Source organism: Lemur catta, chromosome 21, assembly GCF_020740605.2.
Source record: "Lemur catta isolate mLemCat1 chromosome 21, mLemCat1.pri, whole genome shotgun sequence".
NCBI lineage: Eukaryota > Metazoa > Chordata > Mammalia > Primates > Lemuridae > Lemur > Lemur catta.
Window position 1 is genome coordinate 28,262,331 of NC_059148.1, and position 24,914 is coordinate 28,287,244.

Sequence of the window (24,914 nt, forward strand, 5' to 3'; positions counted from 1 at the left end):
CCGAGGCGCCGGCGCGGCGGCGGGTCTGTGTCTGCGGGGCGGGGCGTGCGAGGCGATCGATACTTGGCCGGGAGGGGGCAACGCCCCCCGTCCCCCAGCTGCGGCGGTTGGGGGGAAGGACCGCGGGGAAGGGAGGGTCTGGCCGGTGGGACGCAGGCGCACAGCTCAGGTGCGGCCGCACTGCGGTTGCCCTAGGTAACGCGGGCCCGGGCGGGGGGGCGAGGGAGGAGCGAGGGAGGCGAGCGGGAGCGCGCACGCTGGGCGCCCGGGGTGGGGGTGGGGGGTGCCCGGGCCCGGCCTGGGCTGGGGGGCGGGGGCGGAGGCTGGCGGCGGGGGGCGCGGGCCGGGCGGCGCGCATGCGTGCGGCCCCCGCTCCCCCGGGGCTCGCCGCCTTGTGCGTGCGCACGCGCGCTGTCCCCCGGAGGCGCCTGGGCGTGCGGAGCGCGCGCGCGGCTCGGAGGCGCACCTGTGAGGTGTCCCCGGAGAAGAGGGAGGTGGGTGCGCGGAGCCCGCGGCCTGGGGCGCTCGCTGCCCTCACTTGGAGTGAGTTCCGGGCGGCCGAGCTGTAGTCTCGTTATTTCTTTTCTGGATGGGGGCGGGGGCGCGGGCGGGGGGCTGGAAGGAGGGTGAGCGGATTAAAGAAAAGAAAAACAACCCGTCGCTTAGGACGGGCCTGGAGCCCGGCCGGCCCTCGGGGAGCCGGAGGGAAGGTCAGAGACGCTCTCCGCAGCCGAGCGGCCGCCGGGCGGGCCCCGGGGAGCGAAGCCGCCCCTCGGGCCTCCGGAAGGCGGCCGTGGGCCCGCAGTGCGGGGGAGCGGGCTGGGGGGGCGCAGATGGCGGCGGGCGCGGGGCGCAGGGTGGGCGGCGGGCAGGGGCGAGGCCGGGCGGAGGCCCCGCGGGAGCCGGACTCCCGAGCCGCGCTCCATTGTTGTTGGAGCCGAGGGAAGGGGGAGCGCGACAGCTTGCGAAGCCCGTGGAGCCGCGCCTTGGAGCCTTTCCAGGCGGGTCCCCGGAGAGGCGGTAATGGCCGCGCCGTGGGATCGGGGAGCCGGGCTGTGCCGCGGAGAAGCCCCGCTGCATGGTGCGGTGTTGTGTTTCTTACAGCCCCTTCCGTCCCGGCAGAGGCAGACGGGCATCCCACTCAGGTGATGAGGAGCCCTTCGCGCACCCAGCGCGGAAGCCTGCTGCCGCCGGACGCCTCCATTGTTTGACCACAAGGGCCGGATTCTCACCCAGGTAAACTGGCCGGCAGCGCCGTCGAGTTCCTTCTCAACTCCCACATCCTAAGAAATTCTGATCTCTTCCAGGACTTGACTCCAGTTTTCTTGTTGTCTCCTGCTTCTGATGAACTCAATGTATCTATCCCCCTCCCAGACGTTTTCCTATCCGGGTTAATCTTTCTGGCAAATCACCTCTCCTTTCCCTCAAAACTCAGCTCCTTTGTGAAACCTTTCTTGCTGAACTCCAACAACTAAATCTCTCTAGGAGCCTGCTTTGTACTGCTCTAGTTGGTGGTTTGTTTATTGACTGTCTTAGCGCAACAAAGGAGACGAAATATTGAAAAAATATTTTCTAGCTGTTGACTCCGTAAAGGAACGTTTTGTGACGTTGAGACAGTTTAATGTTTTAACAGGATTGAACTGTTCTTAAGTATTTTGTCTTCTCTGTTAGAGAGGGCCTCTACTTCCTTTAGAGATGCATACTTTTTTTAGAGCAGAAAAATGACCTCCCTGTTCAGTCCACAAGTTAATTTAAAATTTAAAAATTAATTTTAAATTAGTAGAGTAGTGCATTTGTAAAAAGGAACATGTCACAGAGATAGCAAAAATCTTTGACTGTCAACCCTTGTCTCCAGGGATAAGGGCCATTATGTGTGTGGTGTGTATCCTTCTAAATCTTTAAAAATACTTGTACAAGTGTGTACTTGTGTCATCTTTGACTGTTTTAACAAGTAGTATTGTACTGCATCTGTCAATTTTAGCATATAACAGTTTCACTCATTTTTAAAGAAATGCTGCATCATGTTCCATAGTTTCAGTGTACCGTAGTTTATTTTGCCATTTCCCAGGTTGATGGCAATTGAAGTTTTAACTTTAAAACAGCTTTTTGATGGTGGTGGTTGTCTGGTGAGATGAAGTTTTAGTGAAGGTAGCACACATCTACGCTAATTACAGGGAGTAAGCATTTATGGAGAAAGTTCTCTTTGGTTAAGAAATTTACATGTGGGAGCTGCCACCCCTCCCCTCTTGTAGTTAGGACTCTACCACTTAGGAGTCATGGAGAGGACACTTAATCACTCCAAGCCTCAGTTTTCTTTTCTGTAAATAGTAGTAATACCTGCTCTGTCTACTTCATAGGGTTCAGTAAGCTTGGTAGAATATAAAGTTGTTTATAAAGATCGGTTTTGTTAGCCTTTGTGATCCAAAAATTGCTTATTTGCAATATAATTTATATTTTTTGGCCAGGTGTATCACATCATAGAAGAAATAGTCAATTTTGAATGCTTTTTAATTCGTGATTTTGTTATCATTAATTATCAACTACTGACAATACATTAGACTTAAAAAATATTTTGCAAAGCACATTTTTCCTTGGGCTTTTTACATGTCTTAAATAAGGCATATAAATTAGTTGACTGTGAATAAACATATCAGCAAATTGAACACTAGATAAAACTCTGTTGTAATATTTAAACAAAACTTATTTCCTAGAGATGTAAATTGTGTGTATACTTTCTATGGCAGCAGTAGATTCAGATTCGTTTGCACATCCTTCAGGGAAAACAGAGTCTTACTGAATTTGTAGGCATTATCAGAAAGTTTTAGCAGTTTGAATATTGACTGAATGATGTGATGGGTAGTATTTTAACATGTAAGAGATACAATTAGGGGCTTTGTAGATATTTTTCTTTCATTCAGGTAAGTATGAGTACCTTTAGTGTGACCAGCAAAATTAACTTGTCCCTGTTCTCTTGGAGGGTATAATTTGTGAGAGGGAGGGGATCAGAAATTAAATACAGCCCCACAATTACACGTATAATCATAAACTGTGGCCTCTGCTGTGAAAATTAAGTAGCACCTGCTATGAGAGAATATAAAAAGGGGGACCAAATTTTAGACTGGGGAGAGGAGGCCCAGGAAAGACATTTTTGTAAAAATAAGATTGAAGCTGAGATTGGAAGGGCGAGTAGGTGTTAGTGTTGAGTGAACTGGGGGGTAATTTTCCAGGCAGAGAAATAGCATGTGGGAAGGCACTGAAGGGGGAGAAAAGCTTTTGCCATTCAGGAACTGAAAGAATGACTGCGGGGATGGTACGGGGCAGAGGGGAAGTGTGGCTAGGCCGGAGGCCAGATCCATAGGATCTTGTAGGGCAGGTTAAGGTGGTTGTATTTTTATCCTGAGTGAAATCGGAAGCCATTATAAGGGTTGGGTTTTAAGCAGGGGGGTGACATAATCAGATTTGCATTTTTAAACAACCACTGCAGTCCCTGCCACATGCTGCATGTGCAGGTGTGGTAGGGATGGAGGGCAGTGGGGAGGACGAGGCCATTTCAGAGGGCTGCCTAGGAGAGAGTGGGTTTTCCCTTGCAATTCACATTGACTTCACACAACCAACTACACCAAGGTAAAAGCAGATGTTTGATTTAAAAAAAAAAGACCCTCATTTCTTATTTTAAAAAAGTAGGAATAAATAAAAGGAAGAAAAAAGATACTTTTGTAATGTAAAAAGTACACGTAAGTATTAAACTAGTTGCCTAAAGTATCAGAGAATCAAATTAAAAATTGGGACATTATTTAGCATGGTTTTTATAAGTTTGACAGAGCAGTAACACGTGAAGTAAGAATGAAGTCAGGATCTAAAATGAAAAGGGAAATATTTATAGATGCTATTGACTAGAAAAAGAATAACAGAAAAATCATTAGACAAAAAAATTAATGAAGTAACTGGGTACACAGTGCATGTATAAAATTAATAGCTTTCTGAATGCCAAAAATAACCTAGCAGAAGCTAAAATGGAAAAAAAAAACACCCCACACAAAAAGCTGGCTCTGACCACATTGCAGCAAAAAATGTGAAACATACAGGCAAGACCTTGTGGAAACGAGTGTGACCTCCATGGAGAGACCGTGCAGTATCATGAGAGGTCTGAAAGTATCCTGAATGGAAAGACGGGCCATGTTCCTGGCTGTAATGTCTAAATGTTACGGAGATGTCCATTTTGGGGTGAACTCGACAGGATAATTATGAGTGGTAAGGTGGGACAAATACATTTAAACATCTTTTAGAACTGCATTCATTAAAAGTGTCATATTGGCTGCAGAATATCTTATCTGTGCCGGTCTCTGGAACCTATTCAGCACCCCAGAAATAAACTATTTTATGTGGAAATGTAATAAATGATAAAGAAATCATCATGAATGCCCCGAAGTCTAAATAAAATGGAAGTAAATATTAAACATCTGGAAAGAGGCATTATGCATGCTGAGGTGGACAGAGAACATGCATTACAGTCAGAGGTACTTAAACTGGAATCTTTTAACTGAAGAAAATAATCCCTATCTTGCAGGTGTTACGAGAGAGAGAAAGGCCAGGCACCTGCAGGGCACTCAAATCTGTTACTAGTTGCTACTGTTAGAAACAATGGAGAAAATAATAAAAGCAATATATTAGAGTATATAGAAAAATGGAAACTTCTTTAAGAAGAAAAGGAAAAACCCTGAGATTAGTAGTCAAACCAGAGTGGAAAAATATTTATGACAAATGATAAGCAGAGTTAATATCTTCAGTATATAAAGATCTCATACAAATCAACTAAGAAGATAATGAAAATCTATGTACAAGTGGTTATGGGTTATGACTAGACAGTTCACTGGATAGAAATAATAACTTGTTAAACATTGGAAAAGTTGCATAATTCACTAACGATCAAGTAATTAGTAATTACTTTTACAGGAAAGATTCTGTTCTCAATAGCAACAAAACTAGAAAACATTTAAGAATAAGACATAATTGTATCAAAGCTTTATAAAGAAGCGTAAAGCTTCTACCTGAATGATTTAAAAGGTATCCTAAAAATGGGCAGATATTATATGTTCCTGGAGGGGAAGACATCATTGTAAAGATTGCAGTACTCTCCAAGTTAAACTGTAATGTTGATGTAATTACAATTGAAATCCCAATGGGAATTATTTTTGGACACTTGATAAATTGCCTCTAACATTCTTCTGTCAGAGTAAATGTGCTAGAATGGCCAAAACAGTTTTCTAATGGAAAAACAGTGATGAGGAAGTTGCTCTTCCAGAGGTGAAAGCACACTGTAATGTTGCCATAAAATGGTGAGCGCAGGAGCAGGCAGACTGACACACGGAGCACAGTGGGACCCAGCAACAGACCCGTATTATATATAGGAATCCACTATGCATAAAGTTGGCATTTTGCAACAGTTGGGAAATTATTTTCAGTATATTGTATAGGGATAAATGGCTCTTGGAAAGAAAGGTCCTACTTCATTCACCCTAAACAAAATGATTTTTAGATAGATTGAGGAACTAACTAAAAAAAAGACTTGTAAAAGTATTAGAAAGAAATATAAGAGAATTTGTTATGTAGGAGGGTATATTGGGAAATACGGTTTTTTGGTAGGCCACTTCGGTAAGACGAAAACCTAGAATCATAAAGGATTGATACATTTGACCATGATCAAAGTTGATATTTCTGTATGACGAAAGACATTACAAAGTAACAGACTGGGAAGAAAGCTTCTGTAACATGTGTAAAGGATAAATAGAGTAGACACAATTAAGAAATGAATTGAGGATATGAATAGTTCTCTGAGAAATGAAAGTGTCAGAACAGTGAAGAGGAATTCACCCTCACTCATGATCAGGGAAATGGAAATTGAAACAAGTAGTTTTTTCCAGGGAGTGTGGAAGGCATCAGGCAAAAATTCAGGACATACCCAAGGATGTAAAAAAACCTGAACATTGTTGGGAATATAAAACCGGTTCGACCTTTTTAGATGGCAGTTTTTGCAGATAATTTATCAAAATTAAAAAACACATATCCTTTGGTCTAGCAGGTACACAAGGAATCCATGATATTGTCGTAGGAGGACACAGGTTAACATGAAGGAAGTCTATTGCGGCATCATTTATAATGAGGAAAAATTGAAGATAAACACAAATTTTGTTACCTCTATACTGTGGAATATGATGTAGTTTTGAAAGAGAGGTAAATTTGTATGTATTGACATAGCTTGTGTGGATGTTTGGAAAATACTATTGAGCCAAAAAGCATGTGTAATCCCAGTTTTTGGTAAGACACAGAACAATAATTGTGTGTGTGTTCTGAGTAAAAATAGAAAAAAGGTCTAGAAGAATACATGGAAAACACGTAATATTATTACTTCTGGGGAAAAAGCCTAAGGGAGACTGATTTTTTATTTCACATGTTTGGATTGTTTTAGGGTTTTTTTTTTCTTTTTACAATGAACATTTACTTTTGTAATGAATACGTTATAATTTCTCACCAATTTCATAACAGCCTAAATTAAGGTTAAAAAAGGATAGTACCTAGTACTTAGAAGGATGTGATAAAAATGGCACACTCTTACATTGGCCATATGTATCAAGAGTCTTAATGTACTTCTTGGTGTAGTAACCATCTAGGAATCATCAGAGAAATATTTTTAAATACAGAGAAGAGCTTTATGCAATAAAGATATATATTGTAGAATTATATTTAAGGGTGCAGTTTGCAGAATGGTTATGATACATCCTCTGGATAACATACTGCCATTAAAAATGTTTATGAAGAAAATATATTCAAATTCTTACGACAGTGTTAAATAGAAGAAAATCAGGATACACAATTGCATTCATATGACAAAAACTCTAAGACGCAACAACCTTCCAGTAAAACCTATGCATGGAAAAAAAATCTCTAAAAGAAATTAGATGAAAACCTTAAGAATTGTAGACTTTGGGTGGCAGGATATTGGGTGATTTACATCTGCTTTTTATATTTACCAAGATTATATGTAGCTGTATTACATTTATAATGGAACATTTGATTTAACAAAGTATATCTGGGATAATATGATAGTTGCATGGCAAAGAGGTGTGTGTACTTTTTTTTTAAAGCCACGTGAATAAATTTGAAAATTACACTGAAAATAAGTGGAGCCCTTTGAGAAATTGTAAGCAGGGTAAGAACAATCCATTTTACATTTTAGAAAGGTTATATTAGAGAGGATAATGGGTTAGAGGGAAGCAAGATTGGAGGCTTTCGTAGTATTGCAAAGAAAGATACCCATGGCCTGAGTTAAGTCCAGACAGTGTGGGTGGAGGGAGTAGAGAGGTTCGGGATACATTTGGGAGGGAGAAGGGAAGGAGAGTGGATGACATCCAGGTTTCTGGCTGGGGCAGTTGGGGGTAGACCTATTTCCTGTAGTTGGGAATTGCTGTGGTTTGAGTATTTGTCTGCTCAAAAACTCACGTTGAAACCTCATCTCCAGTGTGGCAGCACTGAGAGGTGGGGCCTTGGTGAGGTGACTGGGTCAGGAGGGCCCTGCCACTCACGTATTAGTAGGTTAGCATGGGAGGGGGAGGGAGGGAGACCTGAGCTGGCAGCTCAGCAGGCTCAGCCCCTCACCCTGTGATGCCCTGCACAGCCCTGGAACTCCTCAGGGTCCCCCGCAGCAAGAAGGCCCTCACCAGATGCGGCCCCTCGCCTGGGGCTTCTCAGCTTCCATAGCGAGGAAATCTCTTTTCTTGACAGATTACCCAGTTTCAGGTATTCTTTTGTAAGCATTGGAAAACAAATTAAGATAGGAATTTTGTAGACTTCGGTGAGGAGGTGACAGATTCAGTTTTGGACAAGATAAGTTTAAAGGACTTATAGAACATGTAGGTTCTTCCTGCAGAAGATTTGCGCAGAATGATTTTATAATACACATGTATGCTTTGCTTTATGGAGGACCATCTACTGTATAGAGCTCTGTTATTAAGATCACTGTTTCTGTATGGTAAATTTTTCTTGCAACATAATTAATTGTACATCTGTAAATTTTTTAAGATTGGCGCATATCTGTCTAGCTCAGACTGGACTGTTGACGTCTTTCACATGGAATTAGTTAAGGCTGCATGACCCTGAATTTGAGTAATACTGTGACTGTCTTTCGGGCCCATCAGGCTAGACTCTGCCTATATGAGCAGATGCTGGAGGTTTCTCTGGCATTAATGGTCCTGTTGTCAGTCACATTCTTGTCAGAGTATGCCTCATTGGGGTGATTGCTGTTGCTGTTGATGTTCTAGTCCCTTCCACATAGAGGCAGACCAGGAGCTAGGCAGAGGCCCTTCGTCCGTGTGAACGTGGCCACCTGGGCATTAGAAGGTTGGCTAGAGATTTGGGAATTATTTGTGTCCTTGCTACTGGCTGGGAGTGGGTGAGAACAGGCAGAGCAGGATGAGAAAGGTGCACAAGGCAGAGCTGGGGCATGGGTACCACGAAGGACAAGGCAGGGAAACGTAGGGGAGGATGTGCCTGCAAAGGTAACAGAAGGAGTTGTTAGACAGGAAGGAGGATGGATGTCTTAACCAGAGAGCGTTTGGTTGAAAGAAATAAAATCCATTGGAAGTGGCTTAAGTGCAGGGGGAATACTGAGTACACCAGGGAGTGCAGAGTTGCTCTGGCTGGGGCCCAGCCTCTGGAAAGTTGGCAGCAGTTAGCGCGGCTGCGCTCTGCCTTCGTTTCCCCTGCTTCTGCTCGCTGTGGGTCTGCTCTGCTGCTCCTGTCTCAGCAGCCTCGCTCTGCTGTATTTAACACACGTGACCCCAAGTGCCTGCTCCAGAAGGCCATCCTGAGTCTGTATTCCCTGCCAGCTCACTTCACAGACCCAGTCTTCCCACTTCTCAATTCTGAGTTCTCGGGGGACAGTCAGGTTGGCTCAGCTTAGTTTCCACGCTCACCATTATTGGGTTCCTTGCAGAGGGGCCTGTGAGAGCACATTCACTTAGTGTGTGAGCCTGGCGGGCTGGCCAGACTTGCAGGTGAGCATACTCGGGAGAGGCCTCCTGGAAGTCAGGAAGTTTCAAGAATGGGCAGAGGCAGCAGTTTTAAATGGCCCGAAGATGTGATAAAGGGATCAGGAATGAAACTAAATTTGGCAAATTGAAGTCATTTAGCAGGTCAAAAGTCGTGTCAGAGCTGATTCACGTGGGAGATTCACAAGGTGGGTAACCAGTGGCTATGGTTACTCATTTGTAAGAATCTGGAAGAAGAGAGGATTTTTTGTTATTGTTGTTCTTTTAAAATTTAATTTTGGAGATATAGCAGAAGCATTCAAAGTTTAATTTTAAAAAAGCATAATTTATATTGCTTTTAACACTAATGCATTTCTGCATCTTTTTTCTAACTCTGGAATATGCAGTGTCTCTGAGTCACCTGATACATTATAAGAAATTCAGTAAATCTATTCTAGAGCTCATTTATTTTTCATACCGCTGCAAGTTCATAAAATAATCATAGCATATTTCCACATCTTATTTTGCTATGCGTTCCTTCCATGGTATTGTGACAGCTTGTGAGGAAGACTTCATAGCTAGCGCAGACCTCTGTCCCTAAGATTATGAATTCTGACAGGTTAACAATGGAACAATTCATAAAAATAATTGGAACCCTTTTTCTTCTGGAGAGTAAATACCTAATGTCCTTCTGGCTTTCAGAATCATTTTTGGATGTGTAGTTCAAGTGTGTTTAGGATTGAGCCTGATGGGGTTTAAGAATATTTCATTGATTCAGAGTACTAGGCATCAGCTAGAGAAAAATACCAGGTTTTTCAATTGATCAATATCCAATAACTTACTACTGCATCTTCACACTATGACAGGATGGGGACCTTGTGATGAGGCCCTGCTAGACTCACAATGAGAATCAGGGAACCTGCACAAAACGGGTTGTACAAATTTGCACGGTGCTTGGCATCTAGTTAGAGGTAGTAACCCACAATGAAATTCATGTCAGCTTGCAAGACCTTAATGCAAAGATCATGCAGATTTCTGAGCAGGTGTTTGAGTGCCCTCTGGAGGCATTCTGAACAGTTGTATCAGACTCCCAGCAAGGGTGTTCACCAGCCAGAGTTGAGAACCAGTGGGCGAGGTGGTTGGAACTAGTGTGGATGTAAATTGGGAGCAAAGGAGAGCGGAGATGGAACCTACGGGAATATGCTAGTATTTACGGAGGAACAGGAACTCACCAAGCAGACTGAGAGTACGGCGTATACAGCGAGAGTTAGAACCAGAGGCCTGGGAGTCAGAAGGAGCCAAGGGCTGTGGCCAGTAGCATCCAGTGAGATCAAGAACAAGATGGACCCTATCATTGGTCACGAGGAAGCTGACGTTGAGAGGAGCGTCAGTGACGTGGTGGATTGAGGCATGAATGGGAAGTGAGGCGGTAGGAATCTGGAAAGTCAGTCTCTAAGAAGCCTGGGTGGGGAGAGGGGGGAGGCTTATGTGGCAGCTGGAGAAGGCATGGGATTAAATGCTGTTTTCCCTCAAGGTAGGGGAGACTCTTGCACTGTGTTTAAATGCTGAAGGGAAAACAAGCACAGAGAGAAAATAAAATTGAAGAGGTATATGAGGGCGGAGGAGGAGGAGAGAGTTGGCTTTGAAATTCCTTACATGAGAGATTTGTTGAGGGGGAAGTTTAAATATGTGGGATCATTTGCTATCACAAATGACATTTTTTTTCTTTTTGGTAAAACTAATAGGATGGCTAACAGAAGTTATTTGGCTTCACTTATTTAAAATATTTCATTAAGAAAAGATAATAGACTCCTCATATCAGAAGTGCTAAAATTGTTAATGTAAAATTTGTGAGGTGGGATTGATCTCTTCCCTCAGACCGCTCAGTGGAGTGGTGAGACTTGCTGTTCAAAGTGTGTGATCATGAAAGGAGTAGGTAGGGTGGGCAGATTCCAGCTTCGGCCCAAACACGTCCATTGCTGTCAGACTGGTTTGGAGACCTTTGAAGGCCTTAAGCTCTTTTAACTTTGGAGGCCTTTACCATGTCGTATCAAATGTTAAAAAATCACCCATGTGTCCAACATAAAATTAACTTATATGAGACTTTGTGAGTTAAGCTTCATTTGACTAGTTGCAGACATTTAGTATTTACTAACTTTGATTTTTGCAATTTTCTTTTCATATTTTGCATCCAGTAAATATTTTTTGGGTCTCAAACATTTTCATAGGCCCTTGAGATGCTCATAAGCCCTAGGGACGATGCCTGTATGCCGAGGGATGAGACGTCCCTGTTCTGCTGGGAAGCAGACCTCGGGTGTGACTAGGCACGTCTGGTGGGGGTGGACTTGCCAGGAATCTGTCTGTTTCAGGGCTGGGGAACCTCCTGGGAAAACTTCATCCTGAAGAGGAGTTCAAGTAACTGTTTCAGTTAGGGAGTTTTTTGTTGAAAGGAACAGAGATTCATTCAGATCCTTTTAGGAAAAGGGGGTATGTCGTGAGGATGCACGTGAACTAGCCCTGTGAGGAACTAAGGCAGTGCAGAGACAAGCCACGGTCTTCCCCGTGGACCGTGGGTCTCTCGTGGCACCTCTCATTTCTTTGTGTCTTTCTCCTCTTGCTTCCATCGGGCTTCTTTTCCCCTGCTGTGTATATCTTTTTTCTACCTTTTAGCTTCTTCTTTAGAATCCTTTAGGTTCTACTTCCTCGTGACCTGGATTGCTGCGATTGCTCATGACCTCTGCAGTCTTTTTGCACATTATCACCTCTCAGCCTCCTCTCATAGCTAATCACCTCGTTCTCAGAATTGGTCAGGTCTCTGAGAGAGAGGGAATCAGATTTCTGAAAGAGGCACCATAATCGGTGTGTACAGTTCTGTAAGGGAGAGAAAGCCAATTTCAAAGCCATTTTAAGTGCCTCCAATTGTATTCTTTCCCTTTAAAATATATCCTGGTAACAGCCTTCGTTCTACATCAACCATTTGTTTTCACAGGGAAACTAAAATCCCTAAATATGTTGAGAGCATTTTCACTTTTCCCTTTTCTTCCTGTTTTATTCAGTCTCCGACAGTGCAGGGCCACTCAGCATAGTCTGTAGGACTGTCTGTCATGTTAGTGACGTCTGCTGCAGTTGACATAGGAGCTGCAGAGAGCTGTAGCAAGCTGGGTAATTCTGACCTCATTCTTTTCCCCCAGGGTTCCAGGGTGCTGTGTAGACATACCGTCATTCAGCACTGTCCCCAGGTTCACAACAATTAGAACGACACGTAAACGTTCTATAAGGATGTAAATATGGCAGCTGTTGCTATCTAAGTCCCTTAATATATTGTCATACCTCCCAAGGAAAAGTGAACTTCCTCAAACTTAAAAATAGATCTTGAAATCTATACCCAAACTACTCTGAGCAATTACAGAATACAGCAGAGGAAGGAGGTCACAGATGGAATAAATAATATTAATGGTAGCTAATCTTTGTTGAGCCCTTAAAAGCCAGGCACTGTTTTAAGTACTTCTCGTGGGTTAATTTATTTCATCCTTAAACTACCTAACAAGGTAAGCTTATGAGGCCAGGTGCCTTTGTTATCTCCGTGACTCCATTCTTAGCCTGTGAGGTGAGGGTTACACAGCAGTGTGTGGTGGGGCAGGACCTGAAACCTCGACCCGACCCCTGCGTGTGCTCCCTCAGCACTGCTCGAGACTGGGTAGTCGCCGAAAAACTGCGTCCTCTGACACCTGCGAGCCTGAAACTTTGGATGAGGTTCCTGTCAGGCGGCTAATTACGACATGAGGATTCCTAAGTCTTGGAAGAGGTTGTGCAGACTGCCTGGGTTTTCCTTGCTATGGTTTCTCAGGTTGTCTCATCCCTTGGGCCCTCCCTGCCTTGACTCCTGTAAATTTACATAAATCCCAGATATATGTGGGTTTGTTTTCTGAGCTGGGTCCCAGCATTTATAATAGCCAGTTCTTCAAAAAACTTCATGATCCTAAATTCTCAATAATATAAACCTACTTTTCTCTCTGCATTTGTCCCGTCCAGCAGGATCCTAAGGCTTTTGTAGCCCTTCAGCCACTGTGGGCCCTGTCTCTGCCTCTTCTTCTGGAATGTTTTGGGGGTTTGGACTTCTGTCACTGTGGTAAGTTTGCCCCTTGTTTCACCATTCATCCTAGATGGAGAATCCGCTGGAGTATTTTAAACTGACACTGCCTCTGGAGCTTTTGCTAAGCTTGTACCCTTTGGGGCTCAGTGAGGAGGAAACTCTGCCCTGCCTCATGTTCTTCCTTAAACTCTTGCCTTTATCTGGCTTTTGTGTCTGCTAGACCTTGGCCCGCTTTCGGACAGCAGAAGCATCTTTGTCCCGTCTCTTTTTTGTTTCTCGGGAGCTTCATTTTCTGTTCATGTAAAGCATTGGTTATTAAAATTCCCTCTGCTTGTCCCATTTCTTTCTGCTACCTTGGAGGCCTTACGTGGTTTCAGATCTCGTACCGTTCTGTTTTTCTTCCGCATTGTTCGTGTCTTCACCAAGATATCCAGACTTTTTTTTTTAAAGCTGAATTCGTTGCTCTGTAAGTTTCTGGTGTTTTTTCTAAAGCCTGAACAACAGCCTTTTCCTTAAATATGAGTTCCTGAAAGTTGTTTTATCTGGGGATTATGGTTTTACTTCAGTCTCTGTGCAAACTTGATTCTGAGAGCCGTTATGCTCCCAGCACAAGTGTTTTTTTCCTCCTTTGTTTTCTTTTGAGCCTTTGGATTCATGATCATTTTTTAATGATTTTTTTTTTCCCCTTCTTTGGCTTAACCCAGTAAGACAACATATATCTTGTATAGAACATCATCTTTATTTGGTCATTACCTAAATCCAGAATTCTCTAGTTGATCATACAGTCTGGATGTCTGTGATTCACATACCTCTTAAAATTGTGCATTATTTCTGTGCACAGCTGGGAAGCAAGAGAAAGGAAAACCCTTGTCCCAATAGCTGTTGGCGTCCGGGGGGAGCGTGTGTCTTCTCACCATTGCCCCCACTGCCAAGGGTTGCTTGCTTGGGCTCTGGGCTTCTCCCTTCCCTGACTTCTTTCCTACCCAATGAGGAGAATTGGCTCCGTGAGGTAAAGGACATTTCAGTGGCTTTTGTCCTAGTGGGTCTAGTTCCTGTGCCAGTTAGAAGGCTAAACCCACGCGTGTTTGTGGTGTCCTCTCTTTTCTGGCTTTACGTGGCAGAGTGGTGAGGCTGGGGCCACTCCTGAGGAGAAGCGCCTGACCAGCCCTCCCTGTTTTCTCTGTGTCCTGTGTGCTAGATTGGTGTCCAGGCAACTGCACTATTTGGAAGCTGGGGGCAATTTGGAAGCCTTGGCATAATGGCAAATGTTCTCTCTTGTGTCTCTTTCTGGCCCCATTCTCTGCTTCGCTGACTCAAGTATCCTCGGCCAGCCTTCTTTATTATGGGTGGTAAGACTGAATATTTAGGCCTGGTATTTTATGAGATCCTCTTCATGCCAGTATGTAATTTGGTCTCAAGCTCAAGGTTGCCACTCATGTAGGGAAAAGGCATTTTCCGTGTGATCTAGCCTTACTTACGGAATGCTACGTGGGGGATTGGAGTCACAGGCCCAGCTAATAATAAAGTGTTCATGTGTTTTGCTTTTCTGGTTCAGTCCTGTGCGTATTTCCATCCAGGGTACCTAGAAATTAGGGGTGTTTGCTGAGACCATTGGCCAAATTCGATACTAGCCAGTAATGGCACACGTTTTCAGAGTAACACTGGATCAGCTCCCGGTGCCAGTCCTGTAAGGTCAGCAGCTTGAACTTCCGTGGAAAAGCTTGTGTAATTTGTTATAACCACTCCCTGGCCCTTTCTGAGAGTGGGGTGGCAGCAAATTTCCATCCAGGCACATCTTAAGTTGTAATTACCAAGTCCTATCTGACCTTAGGGTTCCCGTCATCTCTGTATCACACTTTGGCCATAAGAAGTCAGCTGTTCTCGCACTTTCGGTTGCTGAGTGAGCCTGCTCCACAGATCCGTGTTCCCTGGACGTGCTTACTCCCATTTGCCAAATAGTACAAGTTGTGAGTTGTGACCCAGGTATAAAAATAGCCAGAATCTGAGGCATTCAGAGTAGTCAAACTCACGGAGACAAGAAAGCAGAATGGTGGTTGCTGGGGGGTGGGTGGGAGGGAAAAAGGGCATTGTTGGGTGAGGATAGGAGTTGAGTTTTGCAAGATGAAAAAGTTCTAGAGATCTGTATGCATGTATGTCACACTACTGAACTATACACTTAAAGTAGTTAAGATAGTAAATTTCATGTGTTTTTTAACTACAATTTTAAAAATGCTTAAAAATATAGCCAGAGTCTCAAATCCCTAACTTTTTAACCTGCCAACTACTGTGGCTGCTCCTGTTGCCAGCATCACTGAGGACAGTCCTGCTAATCACCCACTTCTCGCTTCTGGCTGGTCCCCAGGGCCCAGTCTTTGTGCTTTCTTTAGTTGGCTGGGCTGGGCTGGGCTGGGCTGGGCTGCCTGCGACCTTCAGGCATTTGGGCCTCTTCCTGAGGGTGGCTTGAGCTTTCCAGCCTGTGTTCTTTTTCATCCAGGGCCTGCACATGGATTTTGTCCCTTTGGCACTCACTACTCCAGCAGTGGAAGGAGGAAGCCAGTTTCTCCCCGTACGTTAGAGCTAATCTGTCCTAAGCCTTTGTGCTTCCTTTGGCGTTCCCTCCCCCAGTCCGTTCCGGCCTGACCTCGGAGCAGGAGGAACTAACTCCCTGGCCAGCTGGGAAGGACAGTCCACCAGAATCAGCCACAGGGAAGGGATGGGAGAGGCAGAGTAGGCAGGAAAGAGCGAATTTTCTTACATCGTGTTGTCCTTGGCGTGTGTTGACTCATTCTGGGTATCCGATTGTGTCCTGAGAAGATTTTCTGGTTTTGGTCTCCCTGTCAGTGCTCCTGCTCATTGAGGAGGGTCGAGTACAGAAGCATTGACCCTGTTGTGGTTTGAGGTGGGAGCGAGCAGCTGCGTGACCTCTGCCTCGTAGCTGAATAAACTGAGGCTGGTGAGAATAAGGGACTGGGGGTCATACAGCTCTTGAGTGCCAGATCAAGAATTTGAACTTGGGCCTTTTGACCACAAGTTTAGTGTCCTACCCACCAAATTACTACGGTTCTTGGTGCATGTGCATGTTACACATTTACTGCATAGATAAGATTAACTTAGGCCTTGGAAGTAGAATTCACATAGGGGCCATCACTGAAGCAAATCATTCTGTCCCATTGCCCAGGCCTTTCTGTATGTGGGGTTGAAGAGCAGGAAAAAGTAGTGGAGTGCAAACTGAGGAAATCTCACTGAAGTCAGATTTTTTAAAAAGCAGTCCAGTGAATAGAAGGCCAAGAGAGAAGAACTCCTGGGTAGGAACTGGGAGGAGCAGGCACACAGGTAGGTACAGAAGCAGTGTTGACTTTGAACAGAGGAGGAACCCTAATTACAGGGAGATTAGATCATCAGGTGTTTGGAAGCCTCTGCCTGTGAAGTGACATTCTTGGCAAATGAATGAATGTGTTATGCGCTAATTAAAATAAAGGGAAAAAGGAAACTAATATTTATGTAGCCTCAGCTGTGCTGTGGGCACTCTGATAGGTACTTTCACATTTGTCAATGTTCTTTAATTACCCCCAGCACAGTGTGTGTGGACATTACTGTCCACATACTTGCAGATAAGTCTCAGATCAGCCACAATCGCGTAGCAGGTGGCAGAGCAGAGGGTTACACCCAGCAGTGTCATTCTTAGGGTCAGTGTGGGGAGAGGATTTAGCTGAAGGATGGCTACGGAGTGTAGGCCTGTGTCATCCTTTATTGCCTTAATAACACACACACTTATCTTTCTCAGACTCAGCAGAAAACTTGGTATCACTCCCTTGATAATTTTTGTTGCCCTTTTCTGGACCTAATTTCATAGTCTTTGTGGTAATTTCTAGTTAAAAATCAGACACAGCTTCTTTTGTCTTTTATCTTTTCTCCATTAGGAGTCATTAGGCCAAGTCGTGCAAAGAGCAATTTTCCCCAGGACAAAATGAAAGCGTCTCTCTTTCCTTATAGCTCATTAAAACCCAGAGCCCATATCATTAGCCATTGACCTTGGTTTGTTGTGAGAGAAATCAGGGAACCTAGAACTTACGGTCTGTAGAGCATGAGGAACCTGGAACTTGGTGTGTAGGGCAGTGATGAGGGGAGGGGAGGAGGGAGGGGAGGAGGGAGGGGAGAAGGTGTGGAGTCCAGACACTTGGGCCCCCAAGCAGGAACAGTGGTCTGAGGGTGGGGACGAGATGCTGGGAGAGTGGCTGGCAGGACTGCTCTCAGGGTTCTCTGCTGGTGCTCAGCAGTCACGTGGGGTCGCTGCAGTCTTTTCTAGCCAGCTGGTGGCGAGGATGCACACAGTAGCATCAAAAGTGATGTAAAATCCTCACCTGTCAATAAAGGAGCAGATCTTTAAAAAGTTTGACCTCATTCCAGAAAGGAGAAGATTAGGCCCCATTTTAGTTGGAGAATCCTGCTCAGAGTCAGAACCTCCTTTCATCAACCTAAAAAATTGACTTCAGAACCCTTGGGGGAATTATTCCTGTTATTACTGAGGAGAATGATGGTTAACGTGCAGGAGGTGCTGGCTGCTGCTTGAGCCCTGGGTGTGGGAGCGTTCAGTACCAGTTAGGTGTTACTGAGGTGCCACACAACTGGCAGCTGGTGGCCAGAGGCTGCTGTTGTATTTGAGGAAATTGAGTCTTAGGGTTAAACAACTTGCATGAAATCACACTGTTAGGAGGAGAGCTGGAACTTGAATTCCGGAGAGTTTGTGCTGCAGTATGATGCGTTGGCAGACACTGCTGCTTCTTGGGGTAGAAAGTGGCTTTAAGTGGGCTGAGCATTATACAAGGAGCAGTGGCACTTGGGGAGAATGTGTGTGGACCCAGGCAGCTGGCGGTGCATAGAGAATCAAGATTTCGGACATAGAATGCTCCCAGAGCAAGTTTAAACTTAGCCTGTGTCTATAACGAGCTTGGCGGCCTCCAGAAGGTCTTCAAACCTCTTAGCTGTACCAAATTACGGCTTTGCCTATGATGGGAAAGGATACTTTCATAAAATGAAAATTTGAAGTACAAAATCAAAGGGCAGCAGGCAGGAATGGGGAGGAGTGTTCTATCTGGACATGGAACAGAACTTGGTTGGGGGAGGCTTGATAATTGGTGGGTAGCTTCCGCTGCGGCCAAGTAGGTTGCAGGGCTCTGTCCTCAGTGCCTGGCCAGCGAGGGAACGTAGCTCCTTCCTGCATCCCCAGGACAAAGCCTGCCTGTGTGCGATGGACGGAAGCAGGCTGGGGGCCCCACGTTATATGCATTGTGTACAAAAACCCCATTCACTCTAGTCGGTGTAATTGCGAAACCGCTCACCCGCTTCCCCACACTGCCGACCACGGAAGTGTATACGTGTCTGGGACTTTCTTGGTGTGGGAGGAGAAGACTAGGTATTGTTTATGGATTTTTGTCTCCTTTTGAAATGGAAGAAAAAAGTGAGACTATTGTAAAGGAAAGAAAAAATTAAATTTTTTTAATGAAATGCAGTCTCTTGAGTAAAAGTATATAAATGAAACATGCACCTTCTTTCTTCTGAAGTGAGTAGAGGTGAAATGACTCCAGGATTTTCCAGAGTGAAAGGGCTTGGGTGAAGTGTGAAAGAGACACAGCCCATTCACTGTCAAAAAAGAATAAACAATGCCCATTGTGTGCGACGCAGAGCCCAGACGGAGATGAGTTCGGTAGAGGGGAAATGTTACTGAGGGGATGCCACGTCCTTCTCATAGTTTCTCTGGGCTGCCGTAGCAAAGCTCCACACACTGGGGAGCTTGCAACAGTGGAAATGTATTCTCTTGTAGTTCTGCAGGCTGGAATTCTGAGATGAAGGTGTCAGCAGGGCCAAGGTCCCTCGGAAGGCTCTAGAGGAGAATCCTTTGCCTCTTTCGACCTTCTGGTGGTTGCCAGCAATCCTTGGCGTTCCCCGGCTTGTAGATGCATCAGTCCAATCTCTGCTGCCATCTCCAGATGGCCTTCTTCCCCAAGTGTCTGTGTGCATCTGAATCTCCCTTTCCTTTCTTTTGTAAGGACACTGAACATTGGATTTAGGACCCACCCTGATCTAGTATGACCTCATCTTAACTAATAACGTCTGCAAAGACCCTGTTCCAAATAAGGTCACATCCTGAGGTTCCAAGTGAACATGAATTTTGGGGAGACACTATTCAACCCAGTACCCTTTCTTCCTCTCTTCCTTAAAGCTCCGGCTAACCCACACCTAGCACTGACAGGTTAGCGTGGGGATGAGCGTGGGGCACTGCAGTCAGCACACGGGGACTGGCTGTTGATCGACTGTCGGGGCTGCTCTGGATGTAGGTTCAGATGCGGTGTGGGTTTCTGAAGGGAGAAGCCCACGTTGAGTGAGGTGAGGACTTTAAGTGGAACCTCGTGTGGTTTTGGGAAGGGAGTGCTGGAGCCAAAGAGACTGCTCCGTGTTCCAGAAAGTGATGTGACATTGCAGGAGGGGTGCTGAGGTCAGGTGCATCTCCTGGAAGTGCAGTGTGTCAGCCCACTCGGGAGCTAGTTCACTGTGCAACTTGGCTTTCTCATCCCCCACTGGGGCCTTTACTTTACCTCCGCGTATGTTTACGGGTCCTGGCCTTCCTCACTCTCTGGCACCTGTGACAGTCTCCACAGGCTTCCAGCCCTTTGTTGCCTTCCTGTTTTTCCTAAGATAGAGTCCTGAGTTTATAGGACTTCATAGGAAGATCTCTAGGTCTTTATTGGTCTTCCGAGGAAGACCACTACATCCCAGGTGTCTCGCAACCGTAATGGTTGTGTTTTCTCAAAAGTAAGTCCTCCAACAAAGCCCTGAGCCCTCCAGATAAAGTGTTTCTGTTGCTGACAGGCCCTGCCTGATGTGCCTCCAGCTTCTGTCGGCTGGACTGGCACTTACTTCCTGGTGCTCAGCACCCGATCACCTCTAGACATGTGCTGTTCCCTCCTGTTCTTCATGTGGCCACTCCATTTCGTCCTTTGGGCTTCAGCTTAGAAGTAGACTCTACTAGAAGTCTCCTTGCAGTTCATCAGCTGCAGTGTCAGGGGCATGCCTCTGCCGTAGCCCCACGCGTTATTTTTACCAGAGCCATCGCCTTTCCCTCCTCGACTCTAAGCCACCTAAGTGCCGAGGCCATGTCTGTTTCATTCGTATCAGATTCTCCAGAGCCTGGCCCACTGCCCAGCAGGTACTGGCTACTGAGTAAATGGTTCTGGAACATATGCTTGTGTGCATGCAGCTCTGATCCTGTGTCCTGTAGGTCAGCTTGCAGGACCATTGCCTTCATAACACCTCTCTTCGAGGCCTGTGTCAGGCTGGGCTGGTTTCTCTGAGCATCACCTATCTATGTCAAACTCTAGCTGGCGTGTGTTACAGGAACTGGGAATGTGGTTCCTCTTTTGGTAAAACCCTTAAGCTAAGGGACCTAGAAGTTGCTTTGGATTCTTTATATTTCGAGTTACTGGCCTAGTGTATCATCACCTGAGCTAAAGCACTTTGATCATCTTTTTTGCAGAAACTTATCCAGCCCCCATGACACAGTTAATTGCCTGCTCTGTGCGTGTGGGGAAGATTAATCACATGGCCCTTTCAACTCATTGGTTATTTTTGGTGGAGGGTGGAGGCAGAGACATATCTCGTTCCCTGTTCTTTTTCGTTTTTATCTTTCCCAGAATGTGTGCCCTTATCCCTTTGGGTGGCAAAATTATATACTACACCTTCTGATAGATCTGACTGTGGATAGCAAATTAATGTGCTGTCTGTTGAAATAGATTTAAATGACATGTTAGATCTGCTACTACAGACTGGGGTTATTTACACTGAGTGAGTCCTAGGAAGGCCTGCAACCATAATACTGCAGAAAGATGCGATACTTTGTAGGGTTCTTACAGTCAGAACAGTTTGTCTCAAAGAAAGTGGTGATTTTCACTTCACTTTTATGACAAAGTGATTATGTAGTTATTTAAAAACAACTTTATATTTTTATATACCAGCACTCTTTTAAGATAATATATTCAAGATAAAGAAAAGCTCGGTCCAGACATCCGGAGAGGAGTGGTGTTGAGATGAACCTTAAATAGGACATGGGCACTTCTTCCGTTTGTCGGAGGACGGAGGACTGGCGTCGCGTGGTGTGCGCACGATGGTGGTTTGGTGGGAGTTGGAGGGCGCGCTCTGCCGGGCAGAGAGGAGAGTTGGCTGTAGGTCAGATGGGGATTGAACATGCGGAAGGGGTGCAGTGGCTTCGTGGCCAGTTGGGGAGAAGCCACATACGCATTCCTGAGGCGTGGAAGGCCCAGCTGAGGGCAGTAGCTGTGAAAACCTCGGCGGTTTTGTGATTTTTCTCCATGAGCACGAGAAGGCAGAGATTGGGATTGGGGTAGGTGGTGATTTCTTCCAGCTGGAAGGCCCCTTCATCCTTTGATTATTCCCTCTTGACAAAAACTCATTCCTGCAGAAACTCAGCTGTCTGCATTCCCCATGCAGCACCCGGATGACTGAGTCCTGGGGACAAATACACCCTCCACGCAGCTGGCAATCTCTCCTACAGCTGTCTCACACACCTCTGTGCTCCGCGGACACCCCTCCGCCCTCCTCGGCAGATTCCCGCCAGCAGCCGGCAACGGGTCAGCTTTCTACCCCGAACACATGCGTGCCGCCCCCTGCCGTTGTTTGTGACCAGAGGAGGGTCCTCCCTCCTCGCTAAGCCTCCTCCCTCCATTTGGATCCTGTCTCCATTTGCCTTTTCCAGTATTTTTCTATCCTGTAGTTTTAGTCTTTCCTTTTCAGGGGAATTCTTCCCATTTTTTCTTTCCTGAACTTTTCCTTGAAGTATAACATACACGTTCTCAAACTGCAGGGCTACGGCTTGAATTTCCACGGCTGTGAGGTAAGCACACCTGGGTACGCCAGTGCCCAGGTTCAGATGCCACAAGACCAGGACCTCCAGAGCCCCCCGTGCTCTTTCCCAGGCGTTAGCCCCCCTGCTTTCTAACGGCAGCAGCTGGTTGTGCCTGTTTCTGACGCCGTGTGCGTGGAATCACAGAGCACGTGTGCCTGCGTCGTCGCATGTTGGGCTTCTGTGGGCCCCGTCCCGGCGTCCTCTTCACCGCTCGCTCCGCACCTTCTTCCTAGGCTGTCCTGGCCCTGCCCCGGGCTTCAGTTACCGTCTACATGTTACTGGCTTACAGTTTCTGTCTTATAGAGTCACTTGTCTCAGTGCCACTTCCTTTCATCCAGCTACTGTCCCTGACGTTTGCTTTCAGACACCACAAGCCTGTCTAAAATGGAGCTCACAGTCTAAACCCCCAAACCTTGCTCTTTTCTAGAGTTTCCTGTCTCACCGAGTGGCTCCGTCACCATCCAGTTATTCAAATAAAAACCTAGGGTTCAGCCTTGGCATTTCCTTTTCCCTTACCCATTGTGATCGGTCCAGCACGAAGTCAGATTTATTTTTCTCTCATCTCCACCATTGCTTTAGTCCGGATTTCCATCGTTTCTAACCCAAGCTGCCAAGGTAATCCCCTACCATGTTCATCTCTAGATGCTCTTGCCTTCCACTCCTCTGTTAATTTCTGTACTTCAGTGAGAGTTTTCAATTAAAAATGCAAATCTGATGTTACCAAACTTTAAGACAAAAGCCAGCCTGTTCAGTGGCTTTCCATTGCTCCTGGGATAAGGATCATGATCCTTAGCTTCTCCCTTCTCCCCTGGTACCAAGGTCCTCCTGGCTCCCTGGCCTCCCGTGTGCTCTTCCCTCACACCTCTTGCCTTCACCGCACAGAGTCCTCCTTTAGGCCTGAGCTCAGCCATCACTTCTTGAGGCTCAGGTCAGCCTCACCTCCAGCCAAGCCTGAGGCGCTCGGAGCAACCACGTGGGTTGCTTTGGAGCACTTCACAGTTGTAGTTTGACATTTCTTTGCCAACACCTTTGATGGATATCTGCCCACTAGCCTGTAGCTTGCAATAGGAAGGGGCTAGGTATGTTTCTGCTCACTGCTGACGGCGGTAGCTGACACAGATCAGACCCTCAGGAGACATTTGTTGCTTGAGTGACCTGGGAGGCAGAGATGAAGGGGTTTTAGACATTCACAGGACTCACTAATTCTCTGTAGTTTCTGCTGGTGAAGGAGCTTACATTCCAGAGGCGGGGAGAGGGGTCAACACACAGGGAAGCCCCTGCCCAGATAAGCAAAATAGTTCCAGGCAGTAGGCGGTAAAGTACGGTGGAGAAATTACAGCAGAATGATGTCGTAAGGGAGGCTTGAGGCTGGAGAGGTGAATCAGCTTAAACCGAGGGATGCAGGGGCTGTCCCTGGGAAGGCGGCGCTTGCACTTGGACTTGGGTGTCGAGAAGATGCAGCTCTCTGAGGGCCAGGGAGGAGCTGGGCGGGGGGTCGTGCGAAGGAGCCTGGCAAGCTTGAAGAGTAGAAAGGCGATGAGGGAGGCTGGCGCGCAGTGTGTGGTGAGTGGGAGGTGAGGTTGGGGTGGGCACGGCCAGGCCACGTGCCACTTGAGCCAGTGAAGAGGGGTGTGCGTTTCAGAGAGCAGCAGGAGGGCTAAGCAGGGGAGTGTCATTCTCTTATTTCTGTTTTTAAAACATGAGGGTGACTGCTGGTAGGGGCCAAGTTACGAGGGAGCAAGAATGACTGCAGAGAGACCTGATGCTTGAGAGCCTGTGGAAACGGCCCCCGTGGGAGGTGGCCGTGGCGCAGACGGGGCGGGGTTTGCTGTGGTCGTGGAGGGAAGAGTGGGGGCAGGACCGGGGCGTGCTGTGCAGAGGAGGCAGGATTAGCCCTGGACCGGCGCTGGGGGCGGGGGAAGAGGAGTGAGATAAGTCGTCTGGGCGGATGTCGGTACAGTTTGCTGCGATGGGGAAGGAACGTTCCCAGGGGATCTGGGTTTGGAGATGTGTCTGTGCTGCCCGTCAGCAGAAGTGTAGTCTGGGACTGGAGGTAGAACCTGGGAGCCAACATCGAGGTTACTGAGGGGGTGTAGGCTCAAGAAAGCCCTGGGCGCTCCAGCGTGTAGAGGAGGAGTCAGCAGTGGGGGAAACACATGGCTAGTGAGTGAGGTGGGGACAGCGAGGCAGGGTGGTACCCCGAGCTAGGGAGGAAGGTGTCCCAGTGTGTCCTGTGGTCCCATCCTCACAGCCTGGGTGAGCGCTGTTCTCAGTGGACCGTGGAGACAGACCTGCCTGGAGGGGCGCAGGGCGTGTGGCTGGAGCTCTTTGAGAAGTCTGCTGTGAAGGGAGCAGGTATTTGGGCTGACAGCCGAGTGCAGCTGTGGGATCCAGAGAAGTTTGTTTCCAGAAGGGAGGTGCTAGCTGGGCATGGTGGTGTGCACCTGTAGTCCCAGGTCCTCGGGAGGCTGAGGCAGGAGCATCAGTTGAGTAGCCCAGGAGACCAGCCTGGGTGACATAGCAAAACTCCTTAAAAAAAAAAAAAAAGGGAGATACTAGAACATGTTTGTATGGGAATGGACCGACAGTCGGCTGGAAGTGATGGCGGCAAAGAGAAGGAGCAGTCGCAGGATTGGGTTCTGAGAAGGCCAGGGCATGCAGACGTGGGCGCAGTGGGAGGCTGGTCTTCGTGAGGAGCAGGGCCCTGTGCCATCCAATGGCTTTTGTTTTCTTAATAAATTATTTTGGCAGGTTACAGCCATGAGCGAGGGTGGCAGAGGGAATACAGGAGGTTTGAGGAGAAAGGAAAAGTATGAAGTAGTCATTTAAAATATTCGGAAAGTGGGTGTACTGAAGACTTTGGGAGAATTTGTGGGGGCTT

The 24,914-nt window shown here is 46.5% G+C and overlaps 1 protein-coding gene across 12 annotated transcripts in view; it reads left to right on the top strand.

Annotated features, from left to right (window-relative positions):
• Window positions 1–4: 4 nt before the first annotated feature.
• ZNF664 (zinc finger protein 664) overlaps window positions 5–24,914 on the top strand; it is a 34,424-nt gene continuing 9,514 nt past the window's right edge. For 2 of the 12 annotated variants that reach the window (XR_006730749.1, XR_006730748.1), the window contains exons 1-3: window positions 425–543; window positions 1,105–1,236; window positions 13,059–13,152. The gene's annotated coding sequence lies outside the window, so the exon portion shown is untranslated. Of the gene's footprint in view, window positions 24–109; window positions 196–413; window positions 544–685; window positions 711–1,104; window positions 1,237–13,055; window positions 13,153–24,914 lie in introns of those variants that run through there. The other 10 variants (XM_045534995.1, XM_045534998.1, XM_045534996.1 and 7 more) reach the window with 10 other exon arrangements.